Source organism: Lampris incognitus, chromosome 9 (genome assembly GCF_029633865.1).
Source record: "Lampris incognitus isolate fLamInc1 chromosome 9, fLamInc1.hap2, whole genome shotgun sequence".
Taxonomy (NCBI): domain Eukaryota; kingdom Metazoa; phylum Chordata; class Actinopteri; order Lampriformes; family Lampridae; genus Lampris; species Lampris incognitus.
In genome coordinates, this window is record NC_079219.1 from 33,689,660 (window position 1) to 33,701,857 (window position 12,198).

General features: G+C 43.6%; 1 protein-coding gene across 1 annotated transcript in view; it reads right to left on the reverse strand.

The window, feature by feature from the left end:
• The window catches only part of triob (trio Rho guanine nucleotide exchange factor b), a 225,301-nt gene that overhangs the window by 139,616 nt on the left and 73,487 nt on the right, over positions 1 to 12,198 (reverse strand). The window lies entirely within an intron of this gene.

The window sequence follows — 12,198 nt, forward strand, 5'->3', positions numbered from 1 at the left end:
CCCCTGACTGACATGGGTGGCAATCCACTGCAAAGGATATCATCAATACCAAACCCAGGGACAAAGGTTATGTGGTGTGGTTTACTGTAAATACTAGTTTTCACTGTTTGAACAAGTAAAGCCCTTTGAGACCAAATGTAGATGTAATTGCGGGGTACAGTGGCTTCAGAAAGCATTCAGACCTCTTCAGAATCAGAATCCATCCATTATTCAACCCGCTTATCCTGATCAGGGTCGCAGGGATGCTGGAGCCTTTCCCAGCAGTCATTGGGCGGCAGGCGCGGAGACACCCTGGACAGGCTGCCAGGCCATCACAGCGCCGACACACATTAACACACACATTCACACCTAGGGACAATTTAGTACGGCCGATTCACCTGACCTACATGTCTTTGGACTGTGGGAGGAAACCGGCGCACCCGGAGGAAACCCACACAGACAAGGGGAGAACATGCAAACTCCACACAGAGGACAACCCGGGATGACCCCCAAGGTTGGACTATCCCGGGGCTTGAACCCAGGACCTTCTTGCTGTGAGGCGACTGCACTAACCACTGTGCCACCCTGAACCAGAAATACTTTACTAATCCCCGAGGGGAAATTCACGCTCTACTAAAGAAAAAATAACAAGATACAATATAACAAGAAAATAGAAATAGAAGATAAAATAAGAAATAGAAATAAGAATAAAATATGTAAACATATGTGCACCACGCTCCAGCATATAACACACGATCTATACTGCAATACTGCAGCATGAAACAAACAGCACAAACAAACACCGACAGGGTAAAATAAGTGGAAGAGCCAGTCTAATGACTATTGACCCAGAGTGTCTGACACGCTGAGGGAGGAGCTGTAAAGTTTGATGGCCACAGGCAGGAGTGACCTCCTGTGGCGCTCTGTAGTGCATTTCAGCAGAATGAGTCTATCACTAAAGGTACTCCTGTGCCCGACCAGCACATCATGGAATGGGTGGGAGACATTGTCCATGATGGCACGTAACCTTCAACAGCATCCTCCTCTCAGAAACCGCCGCCAGAGTCCATCTCCACCCACACAACGTCACCAGCCCTGCGGACCAGTTTATTGAGCCTGTTTGCATCCGCTACCCTCAACCTGCTGCCCCAACACACAACAGCAAACAGGAGAGCACTGGCCACCAGACTCATACCACATCCTCAGCATTGTCTGGCAGATGTTGAAGGACCTCAGCCTCCTCAAAAAGTAGAGACGGCTCTGTCCCTTCTTGCAGAGGGCATCAAGTGTTCTTAGTCCAGTCCAGTTTATTGTCTATATACACCCCCAGGTACTTGTATTCCAGTGTTGACACTGACCCCCTGGATGGAAACGGGGGTCACTGGTGTCATGTCTCTTCTCAGATGAACAACCACTTCATTTTTTGAACTTGTTGTAGATTTAATTTCAAGTCGATAATGTTGCAATTTTTGCACATCAATCTACACTCAATAGCCCATAGTGGCAAAGTGAAAAAATGTTTTTAGAAATGTTTGCAAATTTATTAACAATCAAAAACCGAAGTCTCATTTACATAAGTATTCAGACCATTTGCAGTGGCACTTCATATTGTGGCCAGGTGCACCCTGTTTGCTTTATTATCCTTGAGCTGTGTCGAGAACTTGATTGGAGTCCACTTGTTGCAAACTGAATTGATTCGACATAGTTTAGAAAGGCACACCAGTGTATATAAGGTCCCATAATTCACACTGCATGTTCAAGTTCAAGTACTTTATTTTTCACATGCACAGAAATAGGCCCATTATATAGAGATAAAAGACAAAAGATCAGTGCATTCTTAAGTCAAAATAAAACAAACAAAAAATAAAAACCTAGCTGTCAGAAGTATGTGAAAGGTCATATATGTTGAGAGTTCTTATGGCCTGTGGATAGAAACTTCTCTTTAGTCTCTCTCTTTTGGCCCTAAGACTACAAAGGCGTCTACCAGACCCTGATAGCCTGAACAGTCCGTTGTTAGGGTGTTGGGTCAAAAACACAAGCCACGAACTCTCTGTAGACCTCCGTGATGAAATTGTGGCGAAGCATAAATATAAAACCATTTCTAAAGCTTCGAGTGTTCCCAGGAGCCAAGTGGCCTCAATAATTGGGAAATGGAAGAAGTTTGGAACCACCAGGGATCTTCCTAGAGTTAGACATCCAGTGAAACTGAATAACTGGGCAAAACAAACCTTGGTCAGGGAGGTGACCAAAAAGTTCCTGACCATTTTTACTGCAATTTCCACATCACCTTATATATTATCTTGAATAGGTAAACCAGCCATTTTGAAGAGATATACATTTGGTAAATGTATATCTAAGATCTTGGCTTTATGCACGTGTTATTGAAAAAATATGTACGTTAAATATTTTATGAATGAAATAAGTGAGACCAAATAAATGCATTTAGAACAGAATACACTTTGTCAGTGTACATACATACAATGAACTTGTTGTCTGCATTCAACCCATCCTATTGTATAGGAGCAGTGGGCAGCTGCAGCACCCGGGGACCAACTCCAGTTCTTCTTTCCATTGTCTTGCTCAGGGGCACAGACAGGAGTATCAACCCTAACATAGTACATGTCTTTTTGATGGTGGGAGGCAACCAGAGCACCCGCAGGAAACCCTCGCAGACACAGGGAGAACATACAAACTCCACACAGAAAGGACCTGGGACGACCTGCGGTTCGAACCCAGGACCTTCTAGCTGTGAGGCAACAGTGCTAACCACCAAGCCACCGTGCCGGATATAACAGACTCTCGTTTTTATTTCCTCTCAGTAAAATAAACATATTTTAAATACTTTATAAATGAGAAAAAATAAGTGCATTTAGGCAGGGTAAACACGCTCTCAATATTTTTCATCAGTAAAAAAATTTACACTAGCCTTTCATATTAGATTCAGTGTTATAAGTACAATTATTGCAATACAAACATTCAGTGCTATTGAAAACATGCTTCTTGTTGAAAGTTTTTTGAAATGCTAATGCTTATTATCAGAACAAGTAGGCTTGTGTAAGCCATTGTTATCAAACATTAAATTCGAACAGTCAACAATCAATTCGTCAAATCTCATTGGGGTCATTATGTGCTATTTACTTACCCTGGCTATTATCTTTTCAGGCCTACTCCAAGTATCCAATTGTGCAATTTAACTTACACCTACTACTACTTTTGGCTGATCCTGTTAGGGGTCGCCACAGCGGATCATCCGTTTCCATTTCTTCCTGTCCTATGCATCTTCCTCTGTCACACCAGCCACCTGCACGTCTTCCCTCACAACATCCATAAACTTCCTCTTTGGCCTTCCTATTTTCCTACCCCCTGGCAGCTCCATATTCAGCATCCTTCTCCCAATATACCCAGCATCTCTCCTCCACACATGTCCGAGCCATCTCAATCTTGCCTCTCTTACTTTGTCTCCAAACCGTCCAACTGGAGCAGTCCCTCTAATATAATCATTCCTAATCCTGTCCTTCGTCATCACTCCCAGTGAAAATCTTAGCATCTTCAACCCTGCCACCTCCAGCTCCACATCCTGTCTTTTCGTCAGTGCCACTGTCTCCAAACCATATAACATAGCTGGTCTCACAACCATCTTGTAAACCTTCCCTTTAACTCTTGCTGGTACCCTTCTATCGCAAATCACTCCTGATACTCTTCTCCACCCACTCCACCCTGCCTGCACTCTCTTCTTCACCACTCTTCTGCATCCCCCGTTACTTTGGACAGTTGACCCCAAGTATTTAAACTTGCACACCTTCCGTCACCTCTACTCCTTGCATCCTACCATTCCACTGTCCTCCCTCTCATTCACGCATAGGTATTCCATCTTGCTCCTACTGACTTTCATTCCTCTTCTCTCCAGTGCATACCTCCACCTCTCCATGCTCTCCTCAACCTGCACCCTACTCTCGCTACAGACCACAATGTCATCCGCAAACATCATAGTCCACGGAGACTCCTGCCTGATCTCATCCGTCAACCTGTCCATAACCATTGCAAACTAGAAAGGGCTCAGAGCCAATCCTTGATGTACAAACCCCAATTCCAATGAAGTTGGGACGCTGTGTAAAACGTGAATTAAAACAGAATACAATGATTTGCAAATCCTTTTCAACCTATATTCAAGTGAATACACTACAAAGACAAGATACTTAATGTTCAAACTGATAAAATTTATTGTTTTTTGCAAATATTCACTCATTTTGAATTTGATCCCTGCAACACGTTCCAAAGAAGCTGGGACAGGGGCAACAAAAGACTGGGAAAGTTGAGGAATGCGCAAAAAACACCTGTTTGGAACATTCCACAGGTGAACAGGTTGATTGGAAACAGGTGAGTGTCATGACTGGGTTAGGGTAGTAAAAGAGTGCGGGTACTAGACTGGCCTGCCTGCAGTCCAGACCTGTCTCCCATTTAAAATGTGTGGCGCATTATGAAGCGCAAAATATGACAACGGAGACTGTAGAGCAACTGAAGTCGTACGTCAAGCAAGAATGGGAAAGAATTCCACCCACAAAGCTTCAACAATTAGTGTCCTCAGTTCCCAAACGCTTATTGAGTGTTGTTAAAAGTAACACAGTGGTGAACATGCCCCTGTCCCAGCTTTTTTGGAACGTGTTGCAGGCATCAAATTCAAAATGAGTGAATATTTGCAAAAAAAAAACCCAATACAGTTTATCAGTTTGAACATTAATATCTTGTCTTTGTAGTGTATTCAATTGAATATAGGTCGAAAAGGATTTGCAAATCATTGTATTCTGTTTTTATTTACGTTTTACACAATGTCTCAACTTCATTGGAATTGGGGTTTGTAATCCCACCTCCACCTTGAACGCATCTGTCATTCCAACCGCACACCTCACCACTGTCACACTTCCCTCATACATATCCTGCACCACTCCTACATACTTCTCTGCAACTCCCGACTTCCTCATACAATACCACACCTCCTCTCTCAGCACCCTGGCATATTCTTTTTCTAAATCTGCAAAGACACAATGTAACTCCTTTTGGCCTTCTCTATACTTCTCAGTCAACATTCTTAAAGCAAACATTACATCTGTAGTGCTCTTTCATGGCATGAAACCATACTGCTGCTCGCTAATTGTAGCCTCTCCTCTTAACCTAGCTTCTATTACTCTTTCCAAAATTTTAACACCATATATCCAATTTTAATTTTACTTACACCTTGCTAATGTGATAGATAGGTGTGCTTGTTTTTTAATATTGCATTCCAGTCAGTGTACAAGAGGAGAGCACAATGCGCATATCAGATGCAGTGTTCAGTCTATTTCTGTGTTCTGGCGAAAATCGTGTGGTGGAAATACCAATGAACTCCCTCATGTGGCTCAAAGATGTACTGCAGATATACGTCTTAAAGACTGGAAGAAATTCTGCAAATTTATTTGGTGACCCAAATAATATCTCCTGTGACCCACCTGTGGGTCCCGACCCAGTCTCTGGGAATGACTGCTCTAACACAACTTCGGAAGTCCTCTGCAAGAGATAGCAGAACCTGCCAGAAGGAAGACCATCTCAGCAGCACTCCATCAATCAGGTCTTTACGGTAGAGAGGCTGGTCACCAACCCTGTTCCTGGTGCACTACCATCCTGATAGTTTTCACTCCAACCCTAATTTAGCACACCCGATTCGACTAATTACATACTTACCAAGACCTTGATTAATTGGATCAGGTGTGTTAAATTAGGGTTGGAGTGAAAACCAGCAAGATGGTAGTGCTCCAGGAGCAAGGTTGGTGATCACTGGAAGCCACTCTTAAGTGAAAGGCATACGACAACCAGCTAGGAGTTTGCTAAATAACATTTTAAAGAATCTGAAAGCAAAGGGAAAGAGATTCACTGGTCTGATGAAATAAAAATAGAGTTCCTTGGATAGAACTCCAAGCACTATATCTGGCATACACCAGGCACTGCTCATCACCTGGTTAATACCATCCCTATAGTGAAGCTTGGTGGTGGCAGTGTCATGCTATGGGAGTGCTTCTCAAGGGCAGGGACAGGGTTTTCCATTGCCATTCGCTTCCAAAAAGAAGGCACAGCAGATGTCTTAAGCAATTTCTTGATGCTTCCTCCCATCAACTCTGACTGTATGTCCCTGTTGTAGTCATCTGCTGTAAAACGCAAAGAGTATAACCAAAGATTTCCCAGTGGTGGTGTTGTTGCGTTCTTGTCATATTTGGGCCTTTTGATCACTCACAGCAATTCTTTGCACCGTTCAACATGTGTTGGTAATTGGTGGTAGATTATTCTTACTTCATCCTTTCTCTTCTTTCTGTAGTTTTCGCATCCAGGCATGATAAAACAAGAAGGCATGTTTGATGTCAATAAATCTAAACCAATTCCATTTATATCATTTTTCGGTTTTCTAATCTAAGAGTTAAGATTTGAAGATGATGTTCTTGTACACTGAGCCACAAGAAACGCCCGCCTCCATGAGCTGGACGGACTTAAGAAGGATTTGGGTGTCAGAAATTTGCACGCAATGCATCCTGGTACATATAGGCACTGCCGGCAAGGCTCAACGACCAGGAAAACCTGGATCTCTCTGTCAATATAGCACGTGCTGAGAAATTGATTGCTTCAATTGACTATATTTGTGCTCAACATTGATTAGTCATCCACATTAAAAGTTTCCCTTTAACTGTAACCTTAACCATCATAACTACATGCCCAACCTTAACCCTTAACCCAATCTTAATTCTAACTTTAACCCTAAACCCAAGTCCTAACCCTAAAGTAGACCCTTTTCCTAATGGAGACCCATAAAGTGTCCCCACAACGTAGTTGGTTTCTAGTTTTTCTATCCTAATGGAGACGTTTGTTCCCCATTGTTGTAGGAAAATAAGCACACACACACACACACACACACACACACACAAACACACAGCTTGAGATGGAATGTAGGGGATCAGACAGGTATGATGGGGCAAGCCAATTTAGGATTTTATAAGTCGGCAGAAGAAGAAGGTGAAGAGAATGCAGGCAGGATGGAGTGGGTGGAGAAGAGTGTGTAGCGAATTCAGGGGGCAGCTGGGAACCGCCGCGGCCAGGACGCAAACCCAGGTCTCCCACACCACGGGCGACGATGTTAACCAGTCGACTAAAGGGTCCATCCCGTTAGCCAAGGGCTAGCGAGTCCAGTCATCCGTAGTCGTTACACTTATCCCCTTCCTTTGGGAAGCGCAACCCCGTGCTTCAGCATATCAGCTCCCTCACATCTCTGGATGCACGCGCTTCCGACGGCCTCGCGCACTTCCGATGGCCTCACGGTCTTACTATCTCACTTCTGACACCAAAGTAACGAATTTAGGGGGCGGCTGGGAATTGCCTTGGCCAGGAGGCGATCTCAGGTCTCCTGCACCATGGGTGACTACGTTAACCAGTCGACTAAAGGGTCTGACCTGTTAACAAAGGGCTAGCAAGTCTAGTCATCCATGGTCGTTACAAGTGTCACAAGTGATTTGTGACAGAAGGGTACCAGCAAGAGTGAAAGGGAAGGTTTACAAGATGGTTGTGAGATCAGCTATGTTATATGGTTTGGAGACAGTGGCACTGACAAAAAGACAGGAGGTGCAGCTGGAGGTGGCAGAGTTGAAGATGCTAAGATTTTCATTGGGAATGACGAAGGACAGGATTAGGAATGAGTATATTAGAGAGACAGCTCTGGTTGGTTTGAAGACCAAGTAAGAGAGGCAAGATTGAGATGGTTTGGACATGTGTGGAGGAGAGATGCTGGGTATATTGGGAGAAGGATGGTGAATATGGAGCTGCCAGACAAGGGGAAAAGAGGAAGGCCAAAAAGGAGGTTCATGGATGTGGTGAGGGAGGACATGTAGGTGGCTGGTGTGACAGCGGAAGATGCAGAGGACAGGAAGAAATGGGAACGGATGATCCGCTGTGATGACCCCTAATGGAAGCAGCCAAAAGTAGTAGTAGTAGTAGATTGGATTGGATGAAATGGTTACTATATTGTAATACAGCGGGGGATTAACAAGAATTTGAATTTATTCTAGTTTCCGTCTTGTGAATATCCTCAACAACCTTTCTTTCTTTTTTTCCATCTGTGTAACTCTATAAATGTAAGTGCTGAACAGCGGGAAGTAAATGTCACAACTGATGTGTAAGGATCTGTTGCTTGCAGTACAATGACTTTCCCCCTCTTGGGTAGAATTGAGGACAATGTGAACTGTGTTGAAATGGATAGACAGGCATGAACTTGACCCCTTGTGCACTATTCTGTGGTTCTATTTGTTGTATCCTCTTCCTGGACATCTGTGTTGAGGAATCTTTTTTTTTTTTTTTTATCATGACGCACAGACATGTATTCAACCAGGGTGACACATCTTGAGAAGATATAATTTGATGTATACTGGCTCTGTCTATCGATCCCCTTAGAAACGAGTAGAGCAACTCTTAACATTTAACTCATGGAATCTTATCAATATAAAAGATGATGAACTGCACCCCCTGGACCTTTTTTGGTTTATGTCCGCGCCTGTTCTTATCCCAGAATTAAACCCCATAGAACATCTGTAAAGAGACCTGGAGCTGGCAGTTTACAGACACTTCCTATCCAATCTGACGGAGCTTGAGTGGATTTGCCAGGAAGAATGGGATAAATTGTCCAAATCGAGGTGTGCAAAGCTTGTAGAGACTTGCCAAAGAAGACTTGAAGCCATATTGCTGCCAAAGGGTGTTCAACAAACTACTGAATTAAGGGTCCCAGTACTTATACAAATGAGAAATTTCGATTTTTGATTTTTAATAAATTTGCAAATATTTGTAAAAATATGTTTGCACTTTGTCATTATGGGTTATTGAGTGTAGAGATGGGTTACTGGGTTGCTGATGGATTATTGATGGGTTACAATTTCATTCATTTAAAATGAAATCTATAACACAAAGTGCACTAAAAGTGAAGGGCCTGAATACTTTTTTTTCCTCCCTTTTTCCCCCCAATTGTACTTGGCCAATTACCCCATTCTTCTGAGCCATCCCGGTCACTGCTCCACCCCCTCTGCCGATTCGGGGAGGGCTGCAGACTACCACATGCCTCCTCCCATACATGTGGAGTCAGTCACCAGCTGCTTCTTTTCACCTGACAGTGAAGTTTTACCAGGGGAAAGTAGCACGTGGGAGGATCACGCTACTCCCCCTAGTCCCCCCCCCCCAAACAGGCGCCCCGACCGACCAGAGGAGGCACTAGCGCAGCGACCAGGGCACATACCCACATCTGGCTTTCTACCCGCAGACACGGCCAATTGTGTCTGGAGGGATGCCCGACCAAGCCAGAGGTTAACACGAGGATTCGAACCAGGGATCCCCGTGTTGGTAGGCAACGGAATAGACCGCTACACTACCCAGATGCCCTGTGCCTGAATACTTTCTGAAGGCATTGTATGTAAATAAACTTGAAATCAGTGACCAGTAAAAGCACTGTGCTAAAAGAAACAGTATTGAGCATGACTCTGATAGAGTGCAAAATAAAAACTGAGGGAGAAAGTGAGAGTAAAGGAGAAGTGAAAGAAAAGGGAGAGAGGCACCTGGTAGAGAGGTAAACCCCATCTGTCTCTGACCCTCTAGCTCTGAGGCAAATTTGTAATTTGTGATAATGGCCTATACAAATGAAATTGACTTGATTTGACTCTCTGTCAGTCTCTCCCACGTGAATACGCGCGCGCGCACACACACACACAGCAAGATGTCAAATGAAGTCGTCTTTTGAAGCCACGTTTCAGCTGAATGGTAAAATGGTAAATGGACTGCATTTATATAGTGCTTTTCTAGTCTACCAACCACTCAAAGTGCTTTACAACATATTCCTCCTCACATTCACACACACATTCATACACTGATGGTGGAGGCTGCCATGCAAGGCACCAACCTGCCAGGTTCAGTGCCCTGCTCAAGGACACTTCTACACACTCTCTGGAGGAGCCGGGGATCGAATCAGCGACCTTCCGATTACTAGATGACCTGCTCCACCCCCTGATCCATGGATAATGCTGCAGTAGCAGCGAGGTCCACATAATGTAAATATATTTCAATGTAATGGTGGTAAACAAGCAAATTAACACTAAAGCTCATTATTTTGGTCATATTATTGACTGACTATTGCATCGATCCTGATCTCAATTTTCTCAAATAAACCTAAATTCTACAGATCTTTATATGAAAGAGATCAGACGACCATACAATATGTGTTTTACCAACTGCTGCTGCCAGCTCACATCCAGCCTGCTGAGCTGTGGCTCTGGTGTTAATCCGCCGCTTTCATCCGGCAACACACAGACGCATGTTAACGGGAAACAATTAAAATTTCCTTCTTTATCTCTACATATATGTTGTAGTGATAATGCTCCAACAGCAGCCATGAATGATACTGAGTGGTTTCCCACTTTCCATTCACACAAGTAGAAAACAGCAGAGAAGAACAGACCTGAGCAGAGAACAGTCAAACAGATGCTGCAAAAAAAAAAAAATCATATATTAAATATGCCTAAAGGTTTGGGAAACAACTCTTTTGCATAAAAGCATCCGCATCACGGTTAGATAATTATGTATGAATGTTAACATATCTTTCAAGCGAAACAAAATTAATTCAGGAGATAAACGGTAATTAAAAGAGGAAAACCAGATTTTTAAAAAAAAAAAAACAGAGAATACTGCAGACAGAAAGCTATTCCAAACTTTACACAAACATCAATAACATCAACACTTAATCATCGTGCAACTATGAATGGAAACCAGCTAATTAGCTTGCAGCTAGAGTACTGGATCACAAACACACACACATGCATGTACACACACACACGTATGCGCACGCGCGCATGCGCGCGCGCACACACACACACACATATAACAGTGTGACAAAATAAGTTTTGAGTCACTCTCATTCCTAAATTGCATAAAACCAGAATATGGAGTGTGATCATTTAAAGTTGATTGTTCATGATTTAATTGCCCAGCATCAAATGGGCATGTTCGGTCAAGCAGTGATTCGTATGAATGCTGGGAGCAACAGCATGCTCTATCAAAAACCAAACCTGTCAGCTAGGCTATCAATTAAGCTTCATGTGACAGAAATCAACTGTGTCATTAAAATTCAATTGTACCATTAATATGAAGGCAAAGAACACGCAAGTAGACAGTTGAAATGAAAATAAAGGTGAACGAGCGAGAGAGAGAGAGAGAGAGAGAGAGAGAGACTAAAACCATGATCAAGCATAGTGTGTGTAATAAGGATATAGGAAGAGAACAGAAAGAGAAAGACATATAGGGAAAAACCGCAGTAAATACCAAGACCCTATAGAGGAGACCATAAAAGTCTATGGTGCGGAGGCGAGGTAGGGGGGTATACATATAGCGTATATGTAGTGCATTAGGGAACAGATGCTAGCAATACAGATTCAAGGGCCCCACAGGAAAGCAGGGAAACAGTGAATTTTGCGCCCACTGTTCTTAATGGCTGGGCTAAAATCGATTTCATCCGGGCTCTGAGGGAGTCAGCAGCACTGGTCAGGCCTGAATGAGCATCACAACACATTAGCTCATTGCAATGAAATAGCCTGACTGGACACAGGCTGACTGGAAGATAATGTCCCCACCAGCGGGTATGAGACAAAAATGAGGGAGCAATAATGGCTTCATACTTTCTCTGTGGCTAGCAGAACGGAGCAGGAAGCTCCAAATAGGTTCACGACCCTCTTGCTATCAGTTTCATGTTATTATGTTCTTCTCTGTGCCTCTCTCTCTGTCTCTCTGCTTCTGCCGGTGTCTGCCTGATGCAGTCTCACTTTCTCTCGATAGACTGCTTTGCAGGCCTCTCATCTTCATACGCATCGCTCTCTCTCTCTCTCTTTCACACACGCGCGTGCGCGCGCGCGCACACACACACACACACACACACACACACAGAGTGCAGGAGGAGGTAAGTTACTTTCTGTCTGGAGTCTGGACCCTGTATTACTGTATTCACACAAACATGAAGAATTGTTTACACGTCAATGGCAGGGATGTTGTTGGAAAGTTCAACAGAGATGGAAGCTGCTTAACACTGGAAGTCGTGTTACCTGCTGTAAAGCTCAAAACCCCAGCCCAGGCTAATGGCTAAGCACTTTTGTGTGTGTGTGTGTGTGTGTGTGTGTGTGTGTG